Genomic DNA, 24,134 nt, shown 5'->3' with positions numbered 1-24,134 from the left:
ATAGTAATAGTAATAGTAATAGTAATAGTAATAGTAATAGTAATAGTAATAGTAATAGTAATAGTAATAGTAATAATAATATATTATTATTATTATTATTATTATTATTATTATTATTATTATTATTATTATTTATTAGATTTGTATGCCGCCCCTCTCCGAAGACTCGGGGCAGCTCACAACAATAATAAAACAGTGTGACAATTGTAAAAAAATCTAAAATTAAAAAAGCATCTAAAAACCCATTATTTAAAAACCATGCAACACACGCATACCATACATAAAACTATAAAAGCCTGGGGGAGATGTCTCAATTCCCCCATGCCTGGTGATATAGGTGGGTCTTAAGTAGTTTGGGAAAGACAAGGAGGGTGGGGGCAGTTCTGATTTCTGGGGGCAGTTGATTCCAGAGGGCCGGGGCTGCCACAGAGAAGGCTCTTCCCCTGGGGCCCGCCAGACGACATTGTTTAGTCGACGGGACCCGGAGAAGGCCAACTCTGTGGGACCTCATTGGCCCCTAGGATTCGTGTGGCAGAAGAAGGTTCCAGGGGTATTCTGGTCCGATGCCATGTAGGGCTTTAAAACCATTTTCTACTTAAGAACCCGAGCCCGGAAAAATTTCCCAGGAAATGAGAGCGGCACGAAGGCCTGGCCAGTTTCCTGCTATTCCCCCTTTTTTCCTCCTCCTCTTCTTCTTCTTCCTCCTCCTCCCATCCAAATTCCGAGCTTTTATTTCTTTCCTAATGGGTTTGCAGACATTATTTGCTTTTACATTGATTCCCCTGGGAAAAATTGCTTCTACTTACAAACTTTTCTACTTAAGAACCTGGTCAAGGAACAAATCAAGTTCTTAAGTAGAGGTACCACTGTACATTATTCAAATTGTCAGGAGTGCATGTGTAAATTTTGCCTTTCTTCAGACAGACAGCGTAGCTGCAGCAATGTTTCGAAATGGCGCCTGTAAGTGATGTATGTTACAAGCAGCGTGTCGTCACCAAATTTCTCACTGCGGAGAAAGAAACTGTTGGGAACATTCACAAACGTTTGTGTACAGTTGATGGAGAATCTGCAGTGGACAGATGTACGGTTAGTCGCATAAGACATTTTGAGGATGACAAAGAGGTGATTCGCACAGTGCAGAAATGGCTTTGTGACCACAACAAGGAGTGGTACCGACAGGGCATACATGCCCTTGTGTCTCGCTGGAGGAAGGCCTTAGAATGGGATGGAGATGACGTGGAAAAATAGGGAGTGTAGAAGAAACATCATTCTTTCTTGTGTGTAAGTTTCATTGTGTACAATAAATAATTGCTGAAGAAAAAAAATGTGGTGCATTACTTTCTGGGCGACCCTTATAATTTTACACCAGTAGTTGCAAGGACTGGCTGGCCATTCCCCCTCCTAGGAGTCTCAATGTGGCCCATTATGAATGCAGTTAAGTGAAGGGCCCATGCAGAGGCTTGGAGGGCAAAAAACGGATTTACTGGAACTTCCAGAAGTCCAGAAACGGTCCCATTTCTGGCCTCTAGAAGCCAGGGGAAGCCATTTTCACCCTCCCAGAGGCTCAAACACCTGAATAGACTGACAATGAAAATTAAAGCCAAGGAGGACTCAAAAGAGTTTTACAAAGTTTGGCTGAAATTCTATGAATGGTTTGAAAAAGAATACAGATATACCTGTAGATTTTAATATTTAACTAATTAAATCATTCATTAATTTAATTTAATTTAATTTACTAGGTTTGTGAGCCACCCAACTCTTTTCGGACTCTGAATTATTATTATTATTATTATTATTATTATTATTATTATTATTATTTATTAGATTTGTATGCTGCCCGTCTCCGAAGACTTGAGGCGGAATGAGATAAAAGGAAATGAGAAATACAATTGGTATAACCCAGGTGACAAAAACAGACAAAGGAGTCAGCATTAGATAGATAACATATACCAAAAGTTAAATTAGCAATAGAATGGAAATAGAAATAAAAGATTTAGGATTGTGATTGTAAAGAGTAAAATTGAGAGAAGTTTTTAATAATAATAATAATAATAATAATAATAATAATAATAATAATAATAATAATAATAATAATAATAATGATGTGGCAGGCCAAAACCTCCGAGCCGTCTAGCTTTGCCTCAAGAACTTGTGGCTGCCCAAGAAGAAACTCACAAGACAGCCATTTGTCCAGAAGTCTCCTATATAGGGGGTTGGACTAGAAGACCTCAAAGGAGCCCCTTATTTTATATTCTGTGTTTTGCTTGGGATTTGGAAACTTTGATGAGCTTCATCAGCCATACACTGTCTTCATATCCGCAAGAATCTGTTGGCACAACCCAGAAAGTGAATAACTCAGATAAGAAAGTAAGTAAGTAAGTAAGTAAGTAAGTAAGTAAGTAAGTAAGTAAGTAAGTAAGTAAGGAAGGAAGGAAGGAAGGAAGGAAGGATGGAAGGATGGAAGGAAGAATGGATGGAAGGAAGGAAGGAAGGATATATTATTATTATTAGTAGTAGTATTATTAGTATTATTAGTATTATTATTAGTATTAGTATCAGTATTAATACTACTACTACTAATAATAGTATTATTATTATTATTATTATTATTATTATTATTATTATTATTATTATTATTATTATTATTATTATGTCAGTATAACACAGCAAACAAGATCGCTATGCTGGATTTCATATTTCATCACCAGTCGGGCGCTTCCCAAGCACCTAGGGCTGCATGATGTAGCGGTGAATTAGGTTTGCCGATCCCAGTAAAGTGGCCTTTTGCAATTGACAGATGGAGATTTTGTCAATTCCGATGGTTTTCAATTGTCCACTGAGATCCTGTGGTACTGCGCCCAGCGTGCCAAGTACCACTGGGACCACCTTCACGGGCTTATGCCAGAGTCGTTGCAGCTCGATTTTTAGATCTTCGTATTTCACTAATTTCTCTAGCTGCTTCTCCTCAATTCTGCTGCCCCCTGGGATTGCGATGTCGATGATCCAAACAAACAATACTACTACATAAATCTTACTAGCCAAGGGATAGATCAATCAATCAGCTATTTGAAATAAATACTAGGACAGACTGAATAATTGACATTAAAAACATGGAATGCAATTCAGGCTACCTTATCAGTGTTTATAAGAGATACTATAAGCATTTGGATGCGCGGAAGCAAAAAAATCTCACGAGATTTCAACACGTTTTTGCTTCCTTCGCATACAAAGAAGCAAAAAACATGCTTGGAGACGCACGTAAGAGCACCGAAGCTGCGTGCCCGGCACACCAGTTGCAGCACTAATGGGAACATGCCCCTGGCCATGGCGAACCCTTTTCCCGGCCAAGGTGAAAAACCACATATTTTAGATGCTCCCTGTGCAGGTGAGCGTTTTATGCTTAAACCTTTCTGGAACAGTTTTAGTTTTCAACAGATAAAGATCTCTTGCCTTTATTTGTGTGCCACTCCCCGAAGATCCATCTGCCGTTATTAATTCAGTTTATACACCCTTGCCTGTCTCGCTATAAAATAATTGGACGGACCGTATCAAACAATTAGAAAGTGAAAAACGCGTTGGGCGTTGAAAGCATTAAAATTCCCGCAAACTGGGTTTTTTTTTTAAAAAAAACCAAACACCAATAGGGAAAGTCCTTGACTTACAACAGTTACTGTATTTTTCCCCCTTAAAAGAGGGTGAAAATATTTGCATTTTATACACCAAATACAGCCATTTTTGGCTGCCTGAAGCTCCGCCTCCATGTCTCATTTGTGAAAAAAATGGCCCCATTTTTCACAAAAAATGGGATGCCTAGAGGGTTTGGGAGGCCTGTAGAGAGGGTTACTGGGGGTTGGGGTGGATAAAAACCTTTTTTTCCTTACTCACCTCTTGGTGCGACTTATAGCCTGAAAAATACAGTAGTTTAGTTGTTTGGAGTTGCAACAGCACTAAAAAAAGTGGCTTATGACCATTTTTTGTACTTATGACATGTCTTTTTCATACTTATGACCATTTTTCATACTTATAGCCATTTTTCGTACTTGTGACCATTTTTCGCACTTACGACTTATGACCATTTTTCGTACTTATGACCATCTTTTATACTTATGGCCATTTTTCACACTTACGACTTATGACCATTTTTCGTACTTATGACCATCTTTCATACTTATGGCCATTTTTCGTACTTGTGACCATTTTTCGCACTTACGACTTATGACAATCTTTCGTACTTATGACCATCTTTTATACTTATGGCCATTTTTCACACTTACGACTTACGACCATTTTTCGTACTTATGGCCATCTTTCATACTTATGGCCATTTTTCGTACTTGTGACCATTTTTCATACTTATAGCCATTTTTCGTACTTGTGACCATTTTTCGCACTTACGACTTATGACCATTTTTCGTACTTATGACCATCTTTTATACTTATGGCCATTTTTCACACTTACGACTTATGACCATTTTTCGTACTTATGACCATCTTTCATACTTATGGCCATTTTTCGTACTTGTGACCATTTTTCGCACTTACGACTTATGACAATCTTTCGTACTTATGACCATCTTTTATACTTATGGCCATTTTTCACACTTACGACTTACGACCATTTTTCGTACTTATGGCCATCTTTCATACTTATGGCCATTTTTCGTACTTGTGACCATTTTTCGCACTTACAACTTATGACAATTTTTCGTACTTATGACCATCTTTTATACGTATGGCCATTTTTCACACTTACGACTTATGACCATTTTTCGTACTTATGACCATCTTTCATACTTATGGCCATTTTTCGTACTTGTGACCATTTTTCGCATTTACGACTTATGACAATTTTTCGTACTTATGACCATCTTTTATACTTATGGCCATTTTTCACACTTACGACTTATGACCATTTTTTGTACTTATGACCATCTTTCATACTTATGGCCATTTTTCGTACTTATGACCATTTTTCGCACTTACGACTTATGACAATTTTTCGTACTTATGACCATCTTTTATACTTATGGCCATTTTTCACACTTACGACTTATGACCATTTTTTGTACTTATGACCATCTTTCATACTTATGGCCATTTTTCGTAATTGTGACCATTTTCTGCACTTACGACTTATGACAATTTTTCGTACTTATGACCATCTTTTATACTTATGGCCATTTTTCACACTTACGACTTATGACCATTTTTCGTACTTATGACCATCTTTCATACTTATGGCCATTTTTCGTACTTGTGACCATTTTTCACACTTACGGCTTATGATCATTTTTCGTACTTATGATCATTTTTCATACTTATGGCCATTTTTCGTACTTACGACTTACACTTTCCCATGGTCACATGATCAAAAGTCAGACGCATCTTTATGACTTGTTGCAATGTGCTGGGGTCATGTGATCCTCATTTTGCGACCTGACAAGCAAAAATCTGTGGGGAAGAAAGATTCACTTAACAACCGTGTTACTAACTTAACAACGGTGACAAGAAAAGTCATAATTTGGGGGCAGAACCCATTGAGCAATAGAAATTTCTCAGCAACAGAAATTTGGCACTCTGCTGTGGTCATAAGTCAAGAAGGACTGTACTAAACAGTACCAAAACATCAGGGAATGCCAAAGGGCTGATTCCAATTAAAAATTAGAAATTGCAATTGCTTATCTGCAGCCGCAAATCTCCCAGAAGTCCCTTTTGTGCAGCCAGGACTGTGTTTCCCTCTGCGGCGAGCGTGTTTTCAAAGTGTGTTTGTGCAGATTACGTGAAGTATTAGAAGTATTACATAAAAGTATCGCTACACTTACTGCCTCCAGTTTTGGTCAACCCAATATAAAAAAAAGATGTTGGGACTCTGGAAAGAGTGCTGAGAAGCACAAGAAAGATGATTTAGGGGGCTGGAGGATAAAACATCTCCGTTGCCAGAATTGGGTATGTCTAGTTTAATGAAAAGAGTGACCCAGATAGCAGTTTCCCAGTATTTAACAGATTAATAGAGTTGGAAGGGACCTTGGAGGTCATCTAGTCCACCCCCCACCCAAACAGGAGACCCCAAACTGTTTCTGTCCAGTCTCTTCTTGAAAGCCTCCAGGGATGAAGCTCTCACAACTTCTGCTCCATGGGTTGATTGTTCTTACTGTCAGAAAATTTCTCCTTATTTCTGTTCTGGTTGGCTCTGGCCCAGCTCCTGCCCCAGGGAATGTGGAGGTGGATGCAGGGGAAACTTCATCATGTCACAGGTCTGTGTTATTGCCAACAGAGTCAGTTCAGAGTTTAGTTTCCTCGGACGAAGAAGAAGGTGGGAGTGACTCGGCAGAGGGGGGCTTGGCACACAGCCCAGGCAGTCAATCTCCATTATCTTCCATTGATTCGGATGATGATGTTTTGGACCCACGCAAGCGCAGAATTATGCGTAGAAAAGACCAAGTAAGAACATATTACAGGAAATAAGGGAGGCCACCTGTGTTTGGGTGGGGTTCCAGTAATTAGGGCTGCTGCTATAAATAGTAGCATGTGGGTTTGGCCGTTGTGGAAGAGTATCTGATCGGAGTTCGTCAGGAATCCTGTGGTGTCTGGACTTTGTTGCTTTTTCATGCCTTGGAAACCAAAGCAGAGCAACATGTGTGTGTGTGTCTCACTTCGTTGGAAGGAGAAGGGGTGTGAAGTTTCTTCACAGCTGCTAGCTAAGTACTGAATGACTACTTAAGGGAAATTGTACCCGGTTGTTTTGGGACGAGTGCTCTTTGCAATGCAAAAAGAGTGCTCAGTTTATTTTGACTTTTGTGATAAAGAACATTGTTTTGAATTTTCAAATGTGTGCGCGTCTGAAATTTGTACCCTTGAATTTTCGGGAGGCTCCTACCAGAGAGCCTGGCAGAACAATTTCCAAGTTGAATCTCTCCTTGTTTAGTTTCCATCCATTGCTCCTTGTCTGGCCTTCAGGTGCCTTGGAGAATAGCTTGTCCCCCTTCTTCCTCTCTGGGGCAGCCCCTGAAATATTGGAAGATGCTCTCCTGTCTCCCCTGGTCCTTCTCTTCCCTAGACCAGCCAGGCCCAGTTCCTGCAATCGTTCATTGTATGCATGTCCAATCCCCTAATCCCCTTGGTTGCTCTTCTCTGCATTTTTTCTAGAGCCTTCACGTCTGTTTTATAGTGTGGTGACCAATGGATAGAAACTAATCAAGGAAAGAAGCAACCTAGAACTAAAGAGGAATTTTCTGATAGAATAAATCGATGGCTTTCAGAAGCTGTGAATTTATTTATTTATTTATTTATTTTATTAGATTTGTATGCCGCCCCTCTCCGTAGACTGTTCCAACACTGGATGTTTTAAAGAAGCGTTTGGACATCCATTGGTCTGAAATGGTAATTTGTAATTTTTGTAATTTATTTATTTTGTCAAACAATTATAGGGTGATAATTTGTACAAATCAAACATTAGATCAGTAATGATAAAAAGTAGACAATAGGACAGAGACGGTAGTCACAGTGGTGCGCTTATGCACGCCCCTTACAGACCTTTTAAAAAATGGGGAGAGGTCAATTGTAGATAGTCTAAGGTTAAAGAGTTAAAGGGTCTCCTGTTTGAGCAGGGGGTTGGACTAGAAGACCTCCAAGATCCCTTCACCTCTGTTATTTTGCTATTCTTCATTTGAGCCAATGCGTTCCAGAGGTCCTGATTGCAGCCAAGTTCTTGCGAAGCAGCAGCCCCAACCTTGAGCAATTTTATAAACAAATTGCAGGGCAGACAGGACGTGTTTTGCACAATGCAGCTAATTTACAAACTTAATCTGGGTTTACTCAATCTAAGCTCGCAGGCTTGGCTGAACCATCCACAAATCAGAGGTTGAGAGAGACATAAGCATAAATGAATATAATATTGTATTATATCAATACTTAGAAATACAGGGTTCCCTCGATTTTCGCGGGGGATGCGTTCCGAGACCGCCCGTGAAAGTCGAATTTCCGCGAAGTAGAGATGTGGAAGTAAATACACCATTTTTGGCTATGGACAGTATCACAAGCCTTCCCTTAACACTTTAAATCCCTAAATTACCATTTCCCATTCCCTTAACAACCATTTACTCACCATTATTACTGGTACTCACCATTGAATAAGACACTTAGTGATCCTGATATTTATAAACATAATTATTTATTAACAATAATTTTTTTTTGTTATATATTTGCAAAAATTATTAGTTTTTGACGTATGACGTATGATGTCATTGGGCGGGAAAAACCGTGGTACAAAAAAATCCTGCAAAGTATTTTTAATTAATATTTTTTGAAAAACCATGGTATAGGCTATTCGCGAAGTTTGAACCCGCGAAAATCGAGGGAACACTGTATATATATTAAGTAAAGGCATTATAATTAAGATCTTAGATGTATATAAATTATAATGACAATTAAAAATAGGTAAAACCAGTAAATAAGTGTAAAATGATAGCCGATATATGTACTGCAAAATATCCTTAAAAGTATAAATGTACGTATGTATAAATGTTTTGGTTTTGGTTTTTGGGTTCGTTTTGTATTATGTCTTACTTGTTTTTATTTTTTTAATGTATTTTGTAAGTATTTTTTAAAGTTTATAAACAAATAAAAATATTTTTTAATATAAAAAAGAGACTTAAGCAGAATCTTGCCAATCAAGGTTGGTTCTCCAAATCAGGAACTACTTTTAAAGCAGTGAAGGGCTGCAAAAAGGTTTACTACCGCACTGTGGGCTTGGCTTATTTTGTGGGTGTGCCTTGACAGCCATGTGACCAGATGGGAGTGGTTTGACAATCGTGTGACCTGGGGTGGCTTAAAGGTCATGTGACTGGCTTAAAGGTGGCCACCTTGACCTCACTCACATCAAGGGTTTGGGTTAGGGTGCCTGGCCTCTCCTCGCCTCAAAGAGATACAACTTCCCTATCTATTTACTCTTACTGAACATCCAAAATATACAGTGGAACCTCTTCTTACGAACTTAATTCGTTCTGTGACCAGGTTCGTAAGTAGAAAAGTTCGTAAGAAGAAGCAATTTTCCCCATAGGAATCAATGTAAAAGTAAATAATGTGTGCAACCCCATCCCAAAAGTCACCCCTTTTGCCTTGTACCGCTGGGAATCCCCACCTCTGGACTTCCGTTGCCAGCCGAAGCGCTCGTTCTTGCGTTGCTGGGATTTCCCCGAGCCTCCCCTCGCTGGGATTCAAAACAGCACCGGCAAAAATGAAGGGAATCCTAGCGAGGGGAGCCTCAGGGGAATCCCAGCAAAACAAGAGCGGGCGCTTCAGCTGGCAATGGAAAGCTGGAGACGGGGATTCCTAGCAAGGGGAGGCTCAGGGAAATCCTACCACTTCGGCTGGCAACGGAAGTCCGGAGACTGGGATTCCCAGTGAGGGGAGGCTTAGGAGAATCCCAGGAATGCAAGAACAGGTGCTTTGGTTGGCAACGGAAGTCCGGAGACTGGGATTCCCAGCAAGGGGAGGCTTAGGAGAATCCCAGGAATGCAAGAACAGGTGCTTTGGTTGGCAACGGAAGTCCGGAGATGGGGATTCCCAGCGAGGGGAGGGGAGGGGAAATCTCAGCGCTTCGGCTGGCAACGGAAGTCCGGAGGTGGGGCATCCCAGTGGCAGTGGCTCAGGTTCGTAAGGTGAAAATAGTTCGGAAGAAGAGGCAAAAAAAAATCTTAAACACCGGGTTTGTATCTCGAAAAGTTCGTTAGTAGAGGTGTTCGTAAGAAGAGGTACCACTGTACTATTTAACTGTATATATGCCATATGTGTACATACATATTACATTCAGGCACACAAAAATATACATTATCTACTATACAAACTGTACGCAGAGCTCTTCTAAAATTATACACATTCAACCTCATTTACTGCGATAGGAAAAACATACCCAGGGCCCAGAAGAGGAAAAAATAAATAAATCAATAAATGTTTTTCTACCGGTTCTGTGTACCTGGCCTAATTTTTTCTACCGGTTCTGCGTACCTGACCATACCCGTAGGAGCTCATTACTGCTTTAAAGGCTGTGCTGTGGCTTGGCATCAGATCTCAACCAGGTTTTGATTCACACTGAGCCAAAAATTGTTACAGGTATAATCTGATCTGCTACAGACCAACCAATGAAGGATGCAAAACAGCCCTGGTTTTGCTAGGTTCCAGACAGCTTACCTCTTTCTCTGCCTTGTTTTCCTTGGAGATTGAGTGTTCAGACGAGACAGGCTGGGGCAAAGAGGAGGGTGCGTCCAGAACAAAAAACTCTGCTTGATTTAATATAGATATTGATTTAAATTAAACCGACCAAGGGCAGTTGCTGTAACATGATGAGTCGGCAAGTTATTTTCCCTTTAGGTCATATTAAACTCTTGTTTCTCAACCTGGAAACTTTTAAGAACGCTAGACTGCAACTCCCAGAATTATTGGGGTTGGCTGGCTGGGGAATCCTGGGAATTGAAGTCCACCTCTCTTGAAGATGCCCAAATTGGGGAACATTGCATTGTGGGACTTGAGGTCTACCCCTCTTAAAATTATCAAAGTTGAGAAACGTTGCATTCTGGGAGTTGATGTCTATCCCTCTTAGTTGCCAAAGTTGAGAAATGTTGCATTCTGGGAGTTGAAGTCTACCCCTCTTAAAGTTATCAAAGTTGGGAAACATTGCATTCTGGGAGTTGATGTCTACCCCTCTTAAACTTATCAAAGTTGAGAAACACAGCATTATAATAATAATAATAATAATAACAACAACAACAACAACAACAACAACAACAACAACAACAACAGAATTGGAAGGGACCTTGGAGGTCTTCTAGTCCAATCTCCTGCTTAGGCAGGAAGCCCTACACTACTTGAGACAAATATTTATCCAACATCTTTTTAAAAACTTCCAGTGTTGGAGCATTCACAACTCCTGGAGGCAAGCAGTTCCATGGATTAATTGTTTTAACTGTCAGGAAATTTCTCCTTAGTTCGAAGTTGCTTCTCTCCTTGATTAGTTTCCACCCATTGCTTCTTGTTCTATCCTCAGGTGCTTAGGAGAACAGCCTGACTCCCTCTTCTTTGTGGCAACCCCTGAGATTCTGGGAGTTGATGTCTACCCGTCTTAAAGTTGGCAAAGCTAAGAAACATTGCATACTAGGAGTACATTGGAAACTTGGGGTTCAATTGTGCTCGTACAGCAAGGACTACCAGTATACACCCCTATGAAACTACCAGGACTTGAAACTTGGCCTTTACTGCACACAATTGTAGGAGAAGGCCTGGCAGAACTTGGGCGGCATCGGCGTCAAAAAAGGGAACCAGTCTAGAATCCCTAGGTAGCCACAAACGAACTAAATCCAACTTCCCTTGAGTAATGTGGATCTATTTTATTTTTATTTATTTATATATACATTATTTGTCATACAAGTATAGAATTATAGTTTGTATTAACATAGCAAGGTATAAAGAGGTGATAAAAAGAATAATAGGACAGAAGGACAGAGATGGTAGGCACAACAGCTGCTCCAAGTCTTCGGAGAGGGGAGGCATACAAATCTAATTAATAATAATAATAATAATAATAATAATGATGATGATGATGATGATAATGATAATGATAATGATAATGATAATGATAATGATAATGATAATGATAATGATAATGATAATGATAATGATAATGATAATGATAATGATAATAATAATAATAATGCTCTTATACACTCCCCTTACAGACGTCTTAGAGAGGTCAACAGTAGATAATTTAAGGTTGAAGATTTTGAGGTTAGGGGAAGAAACAACAGAGTCAGGTAGTGAGTTCCAAGCATTGATCACTCTGTTGCTGAAGTCATATTTTCTGCAGTCAAGTTTGGAGCGATTTACATTTAGTTTGTATCTATTACGTGCTCTTGTGTGGTTGTTGTTGAAGGTGAAATTGAAGTAGTCACTAATAGGAAGGACGTTATAGTGTACGAACTTATGAACAACAGTTAAATCAGTTCAGAGGTGACATAGTTGTAGATTGTCTAGCAGTAGTATTTGAAGTTGGGAGGAGTGCAGTAGTTTGTTTCGAGAGGAGGAGTGAAGGACTCTACTTGTGAAGTATTTTTGGACTCTCTCAATTGTGTCAATGTCAGTTATTCAATGTGGGTTTCATACAGGCGAGCTGTATTCGGGTATTGGTCTGACAAATGTTTTGTAAGATCTGGTTAGTAGATCAGTGTTTTTAGAGAAGGAGCTACATAAGATTAGGTTTGTAACATTTAGTGCTTTTTTTAGCGATGTTGTTACAGTGAGCTCTGGCACTTAGGTCATTGGGTATGAGTACTTCAAGGTCTTTGACAGGGTGAGGGTTAGCTATGAGTTCGCTACTTCCAAATATGTATTTGGTATTCTGATTATTTTTACCAATGTGTAAGACAGAGCATTCGCTGGTTGATATTTGTAGTTGCCAGTTGTTAGACCATTCAGCTAGATGATCAAGGTCCTTTTGAAGGGTAGCAGCATTGTCAGTACTATTAAATACGGTAGTTTAACATAAATCAGCAAAGAGAACACAGTTGCTTGTAATGTAGAATGAAGAGAGTTGGTCCTAAGACACTGCCCTGAGTGACTCCACTGTTGACAGGAGCAGGATCAGATATGGCGCTTCCTATTTTGACCACTTGTCTGTTATACAAGAATGCTATTAACCAATCATGTAGTGGTCCAGAAATGCCATAGGATTTTAGTTTATGAAGCAGTTTGTCCTGAAGTACAGAATCGAAGGCTTTACAAAAGTCAATGTAGATTGCATCTATTGATTTACCCCGATCAATTTCAGCAGTCCATATATTTTTGCAGTGTAACAGTTGTAGATTACAGGATAGCTTTTTTCCGAAGCCAAATTGTTTGTTGGAAAGTAGGTTTTGAGTTTGGTTGATATAGAGCAGTGTTTTTCAACCAGTGTGCCGTGGCACACTAGTGTGCCGCGAGACATGGTCAGGTGTGCCGCGAAGCTCAGAGAGAAAGAAACCAAAAGAGAGAGAAAGAAAGACAGAAAGAAAGAAAGGGAGAGAGAAAGCAAGCAAGAGAGAGAAAGAGCGAGCGAGTGAGAAAGAGAACAAGAGAAAGAAAGAGAGAAAGAGAGAGAAAGAAAGCAAGAGAGAGAAGGGGGAGGGAAGGAGAGAGAGAGAAAGACATAGAGGGACATAGGGAGGGAGAGAGAAAGAGAGCAAAAAAGAGAGGAAGGAAGGGAGAGAAAGAAAGAGGGATGGAGAGAGAGAAAGAAAGAGGAAGGTAGTGAGAGAAAGAGGGAGGGAGAAAGAAATAGAGCAAAGGGGAGGAAGAGAGAGAGAGAATTTTTTTGTCCAAACTTTTTTTAGCGCCGCCCCCCCCCCACGCTCAATGTGCCCCAGGGTTTCGTAAATGTAAAAAATATGCCGTGGCTCAAAAAAGGTTGAAAATCACTGATATAGAGGAAGTAAGGGGCGTGCATATCTAGTCTTGGTTCATTGAGAGTTGGTTTAGGTTTGAGGAGGATTGAATGTTAGGATAGTTTTGATGTTGTTTTGGAGCAGTGGTCCCCAAACTACGGCCCGGGGGCCGGATGCGGCCCGCTGAGGCAATTTATCCGGCCCGTGGCAGCCCACGAGATTTTATCAATAGATATAATAAGCTCCTGAATCTCCTGTCAACTCACCGCGGTCTGCTGCTGAGGGAGGAGGCAGTACAGAGGCAAGGGGCGGGGAGGATAGGAGGGAGATAGAGAGAGAGGGAGAGAGAGAAAGAGTGAAGATACAAAGAGGGAGAAAGAGAATGAGTGAGAGAAAGAGAGAGAAAGAGGGAGAGATAGAGAGGAAGAGAGAAAGGGGGATAGATGGAAAGAGTGAGTGAGAGAGAAAAGAGAAAAACGAGAAAATGATGGAGAGAAAACGAGGGAGAGGAAAATGAAACAAATGAGAGAGAAGGAAGAAAAGAGAGAGGGAAGAGAGAAATGGAGAGGAAGGAGGGAGGGAGGGAGGGAAAGAAGAATGGAGAGAGTTTGTTGATTTAAGTTTAAATTTACTTGTTAATAAAGAAGTATAAATTACTTTATTACTTAATTATTTAATTACTTCTTTATTTTAAATATTGTATTTGTTCCCATTTTGTTTTTTACTTTAAATAAGATTTGTGCAGTGTGCATAGGGATTTGTTCATAGGTCTTTTTAATAGTCCGGCCCTCCAACAGTCTGAGGGACAGTAAACTGGCCCCCTGTGTAAAAAGTTTGGGGACCCCTGTTTTGGAGGATATGGTTTAGGGTTGGTTGATCTTGGTTGGTGGTGGATTGGAGGTGTGGATGATTTTGGTTGATGATGGTTGCAGGGTTGGTTGGTTGGCTGGTGGGATACAGGTCTTTGCTTTGATGTAACCCAACATGGTGATCAAAGTAAAGGTTGGTTTGTCCTTAGTCTGGGTGTTTTTTAAGATCAGCTCTGAGTTCACGGGATTTGATATGTTGTAATATTGATAAATCAGGCCTTGAGCGTAGTATTTCTGGAGTCATTTCTGTTAATAGAGTTTATAGTGTTGATGAATATTCATTTGCTGAGTTCAGTTTTGCAGACGACTCTACAAAATTTAGGTGCTATTGAGCTATCTCTGTATTTAAATTCAGGGTCATCTCTAGATACTTCAATTGTTGCCTCTGCTGGTAATTTTGGTACAATAATCTTACGTATCTTATCTATATCTGGTTCATTTGTGACATCAAGACCAAATAGAATGGCATTATTGTGTTTCTGCTCTTGTTCAAGAGTGTCTTTGATAAGTAAGGATATATTGTTTGGGTTGTTGAACTTGGGTGTATGGTGGAGGTGGCTGAGGTGCTTATTGATGAGTTGGAGTAAGATTATGATTGTTTGAGTTACCGTTTGGTTGAACTGAAATTTTATTATCCAGAGATGTGAAGTATGATTCTAAGCGGGCTTCAATTCTTAATTCCATAGAATCAATGTATTTTTTTTGAGATGTGTTCTGTCGGGCTCTCTGGTAGACTCCTCCCGAAAATTCACAGGTACAAATTTCAGACACACACACGTTTGAAAATTCAAAACAATGTTCTTTATAATGAAAATTCACTTAAACCAAACCCTCTTTTGGTATAGCAAAGAGCACTGGTCTCCAAACAAACTGGTAATTTGTATAAGTCCCTTATCAGTTCTGAGATACTTAGCTTGCAGCTGTGAAGCAATTCACAGTCCTCCTTCTTTCACAAAGTGAAACACACTTTGCTCTGGTTTAGTTTCAAAGCGGGGGGAAATCAGCACACAAAAGGTCAAAGTCAGCAAGGCAGGCACGAAACACAACAATCAGATAATCCTCCACAATGGCCAAACCCACAGGCTGCTATTTATAGCAGCCTCACTAATTACCACAGCCCCACCCAACCACAGGTGGCCTCATTTTCTTTGATAATAATCTCTCAGTTGTTGCGCCTATGCATCGCTCTCCGGATGTGTGGCTGTATCATTAACTCTTGTTCTGAATCCAAGGAGGAGCTAGATAATTGATCTCCTTCTGAGCTGTCTGCCACACTCTCCTCCTCCCTGTCACTCATGTCTTCTTGGTCAGAGGAGCCTTCATCAGCAGATTCCACCGGGGGCAAAACAGGCTTGCAGCATGTGGATGTCTCCCCCATATCCACAGTCCTTGGGGCAGGAGCTGGGCCAGAGCTAACCACAACAGAGATGATAAGGTTATTTCTAAGTATTATTTTTGGGTTGTTATTGTAGTTTCTCGGTTACTGAATTTAGAAGAGAAGACGATTAAGTCATCAAGGTAGACATGATATAGAAAAGTGAAGAAAAGTGGGAGATTTTTGAAGGAAATTGGTGACATTCTTATTAATTTTGAGGCATGTGTGGTGGGCAAAATTAAGACATAGTTGGCATTCATTGTATTCCTCTGTATCATTGGTGAATTTGTTATATTTATAGCATGCATCATTTTTATTTTCATCCATTTGGGGGTACAGTATTTGAATGTAGAGGTTTTAGATTTTTGGCTTAACTTTGATGAATTATGAAGGATGGTACTACTGTACTAGGCTCCTGGAGGTTTGGATGGTTTTGCTGGTTACTGGGAGCTTTCTGTAACCTCTGTGGTTTCTGAGTGGCTCAGCTGGATTGCTGGTACCTTTCCCAGCCACTAGGGGGCATTAGAACGTCACTGCCAGATTTTAGTCACTTTAAAACTAATTTTTTTCTCTTTTGTGTTTGGGGGTCAGTCATGCTATAATATACTATATAAATTAAAATTGGATTAAAATCAGATCTTTGAGATCCAATAAGAGGTTTATTTTACTTTACCATCAGGAAAAAAATATATCTGCAAAAATTTGTCTTTAACCTTTTATTTCTTATATGCATTTGAATTGGAATATGTATTTTTATTTTTAAGAGACATAGACTTAAATTAATTGAGCATGGGAAATACCAATACAGGAAACCGCAAAACTTTTTATTATGTAGAATTACGTATAAAACATAATAAGGAAAGAAGGAGAGAGCAAGGTATCTCTCTAACCCTTTTTTAAAAATTTGTAGGTACAGTGATACCTTGTCTTACAAACTTAATTGGTTCCAGGACGAGGTTCTTAAGGTGAAAAATTTGTAAGACGAAACAATGTTTCCCATAGGAATCAATGGAAAAGTAATTAATGTGTGCAAGCCCCAAATTCACCCCTTTTGCCTCGAAACCCCACCTCTGGACCTCTGTGTTTTTGCGATGCTGCAATTTCACTGAGGTTCCCCTCGCTGGGAAACCCCACCTCCGGACTTCTGTTGCTAGCGAAGCGCCTGTTTTTGCACTGCTGGGATTCCCCTGATGGGATTCTCCCGCAGCATCACAAAAACACAGAAATCCAGAGGTGGGGTTTCCCATGCAGGGGAGCCTCAGGGGAATCCCAGCAGCGCAAAAATGGGTGCTTCGCTGGCAACGGAAGTCTGGAGGCAGGGCATCCTAGCGGCGGCAGTGGGTTTGTAAGGTGAAAATAGTTTGTAAGAAGAGGCAAAAAAATCTTAAACCCCGGGTTTGTATCTCGAAAAGTTTGTATGACGAGGCGTTTGTAAGATTAGGTATCACTGTATTTGTGTTTGCTTTTTGTATTTGAATTTATATTGTTTAATAAAGTAATTTATTTATTTATTTTTAAAAGTTGTCAGAAACTTTCAGCACTTTTAAAGATCATCAGAGACTAAAGAGGAATCACTTGGTCTTTGTTAAATTAATGAGCCACGTGTTAATGGCAGCCACCTTGTTTACAATTGGAGGCAGTTGGGGGTTTGAGGCTGAAATAAGATTGAAACTCGGAATCCTAAATAGTTTTGTTGTTGATTTACTCCTGCTACCTTTGGGGCTAACACTTGCTTTCTTCACTTCAGGGCTTTGATTTGCAGATCGAGGTAGACTAGCCGCAGGAGGGGTGGGTGGGAGGGGAACTTTTCCCCTTTAAAAATTACTTCTTTATGTAGCTGCTTGCAAAAGGGGTTGGTTTTAAATCTTAAGGTTTGGAGGAAGGAAAGAGTCTTTCTGTAAGTCTCACACTACTTATCAGAGCTTACAAAACTTTCGCCAGACCCATCCTCCAATACAGCTCATCTGTTTGAAACCCATATCGCATCTCGGACATTAACCCCCTTGAAAATGTCCAAAGATACTTCACCAGAAGAGCCCTTCACTCCTCCACTCGAAACAGAATCCCCTACGAAACTAGACTTAAAATCCTGGGCCTAGAAAGCTTAGGACTACGACGTCTTCAAACATGATCTCTAAGTATTGCCCACAAGATCATAAGCTGCAACATCCTGCCAGTCAATGACTACTTCAGCTTCACCCACAACAACACAAGAGCACAGAACAGATTGAAACTTAATATTAACCGCTCCAAACTGGAGTGTAAAAAATGTGACTTTAGTTATCGAGTTGTCGAAGCGTGGAACTCATTACCGGACTTTGTAGTGTCATCCCCTAACCCCCAACACTTTACCCTTACACTATCCATGGTTGACCTGTCCAGATTCCTAAGAGGTCAGTAAGGGTCGTGCATAAGTGCACTAGCGTGCTTTCCGTCCCCTGTCCTATTGCTCTCCTATATCTCACATATCTTTCTTCTATTCCTATATCTTTTCTTCTATTCTTTCATTGATATATTTTATCCCTATATCTTCTCTTCTATTCTTTTTTTGATATATTTTATTACGCTGGCAACTTTAAGACTTGCGGACTTCAACTCCCAGAATTCCCTAGCTGGCACATGCAGGCTGAGGAATTCTGGGAGCTGGAAGTCCCGCCGGTCTTCAAATGGCTAAAGTCAGAGCCCCCTGGTCTTGCCGCATCCTCTCCGAGGGAGACAGGCTTCTCTGGATGGCTTCTTTGGAAAGAAAACAACTCTGGGCCGCAGCGAAGTTGGGGGCCGGTTGTGACATTTGGGAGCCCTTCCAAAATTCTCCAGCAGAAACTTTGAAGTTTACAAGCTCTTCCCAAGCCTCCCAGGCCCTGCTTGACCCATAGAGCCTCCCTCCCGCAGGGAAGGGGTTAAAACTCCAGAAACGTTTCCCTCCCCAAGGGTGCACAACTGTGCAATCCAGATTTGGGGGATCCCAGTCACCCCCAACTCCAACAAACCCACCCCAAAAGTTTATTGCAAAGATTTGGGGAAAGGGGGCGGCAGCAGCTGGAGAGACAGAGGGAAGCTCGGCCTCTCTGCCCCACATCTGGAATTCATTTTTGGGAATCCAGCATCGAGGACCCCACCCAGCTGCATTCTTCTGCAGTGCGTGTGTATTTGTGTGTGTGTGTGTGAAAGAGGGAGGGAGAGAGAGACAGATCAGGTTTGGCAGTGACTCATCCAAACTGGAGTGGTTTTTAAAAAAAAAAAAAAATTAAAGGAAGAAGGAGGAGAAGGAAAAAAGAAAGAAAGGCCCGGATGTTCACTTCTGCCAGCCTCCAAAAAGGGAATTTATTCTGTCTGGGCTGGGGCCAGAACAGCTCTGCACATTTGCAGGTTGTGGAGGAACTTTGGGAAAGTTTTTCCCTTACCCCTGCCTGAAGAGGCACAAACACAGGAACACACCCACTTCCTCAGCTTCAGCTCTCTCTCACACTCACTCACTCACTCACTCACTCACTCACTCACTCACTCACTCACTCTCACTCTATCTTTCTGTCTCCCTGGCACTTTCTTTCTCTCTCTCTCTTTCTTTCTTTCTGCCTTTCTGTCTCTCTAGCACCCTTTCTCTCTGTCTCTTTCTCTCTAGCACTGTTTCTGTCCCACCCTTTCTCTTTTTCTGTCTTTTTCTCTCTCTCTCTTTCTTTCTTTCTTTCTTTCTTTCTGCCTTTCTGTCCCCCTAGCACCCTTTCTCTCTGTCTCTTTCTCTCCAGCACTGTTTCTGCCCCCCCTTTCTCTTTTTCTGTCTTTCTGTCTCTCTCTCTAGCACTCTTTCTTTCTTTCTTTCTTTCTTTCTTTCTTTCTTTCTTTCTTTCTTTCTGCCTTTCTTTCTTTCTTTCTTTCTGTCCCTCTAGCACCCTTTCTCTCTGTCTCTTTCTCTCTAGCACTGTTTCTGCCCCCCCTTCTCTTTTTCTGTCTTTCTGTCTCTCTCTCTCTAGCACTCTTTCTGTCTCTCTCTCTTTCTCTCTAGCATTCTTTCTGTCCCTCTAGCGCTCTCTTTTTCTCTCTCTTTCTCTCCCTCTGTTTCGGCCTTTCTGTCGCTCTCTCTCTCTTTTCTTTCTCTCTCTTTCTAGCTGTCTCTCTTTTCTCTCTCTCTCTCTTTTCTTTCTAGCACTCTTTCTGTCCCGCTAGCATCCCCTCTCTCTCTGCCTTTCTGTCTCTCTCTAGCACCTTCTATTTCTCTCTCTCTTTTCTTTCTCTCTTTCTAGCTCTCTCTTTTTCTCTCTCTCTTTTCTTTCTAGCACTTTTTCTGTCCCTCTAGCACCCTCTTTCTTTCTGCTTTTTTCCTCTCTCTAACACAACTTTTTTCTCTCTTTATTTCTCTTTCTCTCTCTTTCTCTTTCTGTCTTTTTGTCTAGCGTTCTCTTTCATAGAAACATAGAAGTCTGACGGCAGAAAAAGACCTCATGGTCCATCTAGTCTGCCCTTATACTATTTTCTGTATTTTATCTTAGGATGGATATATGTTTATCCCAGGCATGTTTAAATTCAGTTACTGTGGATTTATCTACCACGTCTGCTGGAAGTTTGTTCCAAGGATCTACTACTCTTTCAGTAAAATAATATTTTCTCATGTTGCTTTTGATCTTTCCCCCAACTAACTTCAGATTGTGTCCCCTTGTTCTTGTGTTCACTTTCCTATTAAAAACACTTCCCTCCTGGACCTTATTTAACCCTTTAATATACAGTATTTAAATGTTTCGATCATGTCCCCCCTTTCCCTTCTGTCCTCCAGACTATACGGATTGAGTTCATGAAGTCTTTCCTGATATGTTTTATGCTTAAGACCTTCCACCATTCTTGTAGCCCGTCTTTGGACCCGTTCAATTTTGTCAATATCTTTTTGTAGGTGAGGTCTCCAGAACTGAACACAGTATTATTCCAAATGTGTTTTTTCTCTCTCTCCCTTTCTGCCTTTGTCTCTCTTTCTAGCACCTTCTCTTTCTCTCTCTCTCTTTCTAGCACTCTTTTTCATATCTGTCTTGTTCTCTCTAACATCCTCTCTCTTTCCTTTCCTTTCCTTTCCCTTCCCTTCCTTCCTTCTTCCTAAAGGTTGACTCAGCCTTCCATCTTTCCAAGGTTGGTAAAATGAGGACCCAGATTGTTGGGGGCAAGAGGCTGGCTCTGTAAACTGCTTAGAGGGGGCTGTAAAATGTTCTGATTTCCTTCCGCTGCTGGTTCGCTTCCCATGCGCAGTGCGCAGTGCTGAAAACCCAGCTCGTACACATGCGCAGAAGCAAAAAAAAAAAAAAAGCCCCTAGTTCTGCACGTGCCCAGAAGCAAAAAACAAAATGGCGGCACCAAAGAAATCCAGTTTAGGGATGTGGTAGGCCTCGATTGCAGCCGCTTCCAACGACTGAGGCTGCCAAGTTACGACCGGTTCCATAGAACCGGTCCGAATCGGGAGAAACGCAGTACCACTACTGTGAAGAGATATATAAGTCGAAGTGCTCTTCCTATAATTCCCTCATCATTCATCCCTCCTTTTTCCTCGTTTCTTCCCTGAGGCACATCGAAGGATTTTTTTTCCCAATTGCTTTTTAAAAAAATTTATTTATTTATTTATTTATTTATTTATTCATTCATTCATTCATTTATTTATTTATTAGATTTGTATGCTGCCCCTCTCCATACACTCGGGGCGGCTCACAACACAATAAAAACAGTTCATGACAAATCTAATAATTTACAATTTAAAATATTTAAAAAACCCCATTATTAAACAGACAAGCATACCATACATAAATTGTATAGGCCCGGGGGAGATATCTCAGTCCCCCCATGCCTGACGACAAAGGTGGGTTTTAAGGAGTTTACGAAAGGCAGGGAGGGTAGGGGCAGTTCTAATCTCTGGGGGGAGCTGGTTCCAGAGAGTCGGGGCCACCACAGAGAAGGCTCTTCCCCTGGGGCCCGCCAACCGACATTGTTTAGTTGACGGGACCTGGAGAAGGCCAACTCTGTGGGACCTAATTGGTCACTGGGATTCGTGCGGCAGAAGGCGGTCTCGGATATATTCTGGTCCGGTGCCATGAAGGGCTTTATAGGTCATAACCAACACTTTGAATTGTGACCTGAAATTGATCGGCAACCAATGCAGACTGCGGAGTGTTGGCCCATGATTGCTCTCGCAGCTGCATTCTGCACAATCTGAAGTTTCCGAACACTTTTATTTATTTTATTTATTTATTATTTGGATTTGTATGCCGCCCCTCTCCGAAGACTTTTCCAGGCTTGAATGCTGAAAAATGGAGCTTTGTCCCAGGAACATGGACAGCGAGGGCCGCACCCGACCAACTTCACAAACACCACGTCCCATAGTGCCCGGCCATGCCCCCGGCCTTTAAAATGGGCTCCGAGAAAGAGATGCCCTGTTCAGCTGCATTTAAAGCGAGCAAAGGTGAAGCAAAGCGGAGCAGTGTAGAAAGGCGTTGGCCGCCCTTCCTATTTGAAATGCTTTTGTTCTGAGTCATTTTAGATCGCAGGCCTCGTCTGTGCATCTGGTGGCAGGGAGTTCCACAGGGCCGACACGCCATTACGCCAGCAAATTCGTTTTTCTTTTGCTTTCTTTCTCCAGCTGGCTTCAAGCTTCCATGGAGATGCTTGTTTTGCTGGCTTAAAGAGGCTTCTTTCTCACTTCAAAAACGTGGCAGCTTGTCTTCTGCGGCTCCCTTCCTGGCCTACCCTGACAGCACCATTGGTAATGGAGTACCTTTCTTCTTTTTGATTAATTCCCCGTTCTTAACCGCAGGCCGGTTTTGAGCCAGAGAGAGAGAGAGAGAGAGAGAGAGAGAGAGAGAGAGAGAGAGACAGAGAGACAGAGAGAGAGAGAGAGAGAGAGACAGAGAGAGAGACAGAGAGAGAGAGAGAGAGAGCGAAAGATCCACCGAAAGGGATCTCGAGATCGTCGCTTAAAAAAATAGAAACAGCCACCAGTTTTCTGTTAGCTATGATGATTTTTTAAATCTCCATTTTTAATACTTTTTTTCTTAGGAGAAAGTTCTCAGCCTTGGATAGACTTTGCTTGCAGACAGATATTTATATGATAAGGGCAGTGACACAGGGTCTGTTTTTTGCTATTTTTTGGAGTATAAAACACACCGGAATATAGTTTTGGGAGAGGAAAACAGGGAAAAGAATCTGCTTGCCAGGTATTCATCTGACCAGTGTCCTTAGTCTGGTCAGCTTCAGCACATTATTTTATCCCCTGGTTAGGGCTTTAAAAAAACTTTATTCGAGAGAGTAACAATGAAAGAGCTTCCAAGCCAGTAAGAGCTGGGAACACCGTTAGCACCTGGAAAGAAACATTTGGAGCAAGTAGAGCAATGGAAAAAAAACCCTGCAAAGACTTAGGGCTTGGAAAACATTCTTTGCAGAGAATAACAATGAAAGAGCTTGCAAGCCGGTAACAGCTGGGAACATTGTTAGCACCAGTGAAGAAACTTACTCGGAGCAAATTAGAGCAATGAAAAAAACCCTGCAAAGACTTAGGGCTTGGAAAACATTCTTTGCAGAGAATAACAATGAAAGAGCTTGCAAGCCGGTAACAGCTGGGAACATTGTTAGCACCAGTGAAGAAACTTACTCGGAGCAAATTAGAGCAATGAAAAAAACCCTGCAAAGACTTAGGGCTTGGAAAACATTATTTGCAGAGAATAACAATGAAAGAGCTTGCAAGCTGGTAACAGCTGGGAACAATATTAGCACCGGGTTACGAAGAAGCGTACTCGGAGCAGGTTAGAGCAATGAAAAAACCCTGCAAAGACTTAGGGCTTGGAAAACATTCTTCGCAGAGAGAAACAATGAAAAAGCCTGCAAGGTAAGAGCTGGGAAGATAGTTAGCTGCTAGTTAGGGCTGGGAAAAAAGCTACATTCAGAGTATAAGACGCACCCAAATTATCAGCCTCTTTTAGGGAGGAAAAAGGTGCGTCTTATACTCTGAAAAATACGGTAAGTTTCAGAAAGAAATGTGATTTTTCACTCTGGTAGAATAGAAATAATAGAAATAGAAGTACTAGATAAAGAAGGGGAAAAAAAGAAATAGAAATAGTACTGGATAGATGGAAGGGATCTTGAAGGTCTTCTAGTCCAGCCCCCTGCCCATTTCAGACAACAAATGGTGGCTGTCTAGTCTCTTCTTAAAAACCTACAGTGATGGAGCGCCCACAATTTCTGGTGGCACTGGTTAATTGTTCTCACCGTTAGGAAATTTCTCCTTAATTCCAGGTTGCTTCTCTCTTTTCCTTTCCATTGTTTCTTGTCCTGCCCTCCAGTGCCTTGGTAGACCTCCCTCCTCCTGTTTGTGGCAGCCCCTTAAATCCTGAAATACAGTGGTACCTCTACTTACAAATTTAATTCGTTCCGTGACCAGGTTCTTAAGTAGAAAAGTTTGTAAGAAGCAAATAATGTGGGGAAACCACAGGGAGGGTTTCCTCCCAGGAGATTCCTAGA

Source organism: Erythrolamprus reginae, chromosome 13 (assembly GCF_031021105.1).
Source record: "Erythrolamprus reginae isolate rEryReg1 chromosome 13, rEryReg1.hap1, whole genome shotgun sequence".
Lineage (NCBI taxonomy): Eukaryota > Metazoa > Chordata > Lepidosauria > Squamata > Dipsadidae > Erythrolamprus > Erythrolamprus reginae.
This window is presented reverse-complemented; position numbering follows the sequence as displayed.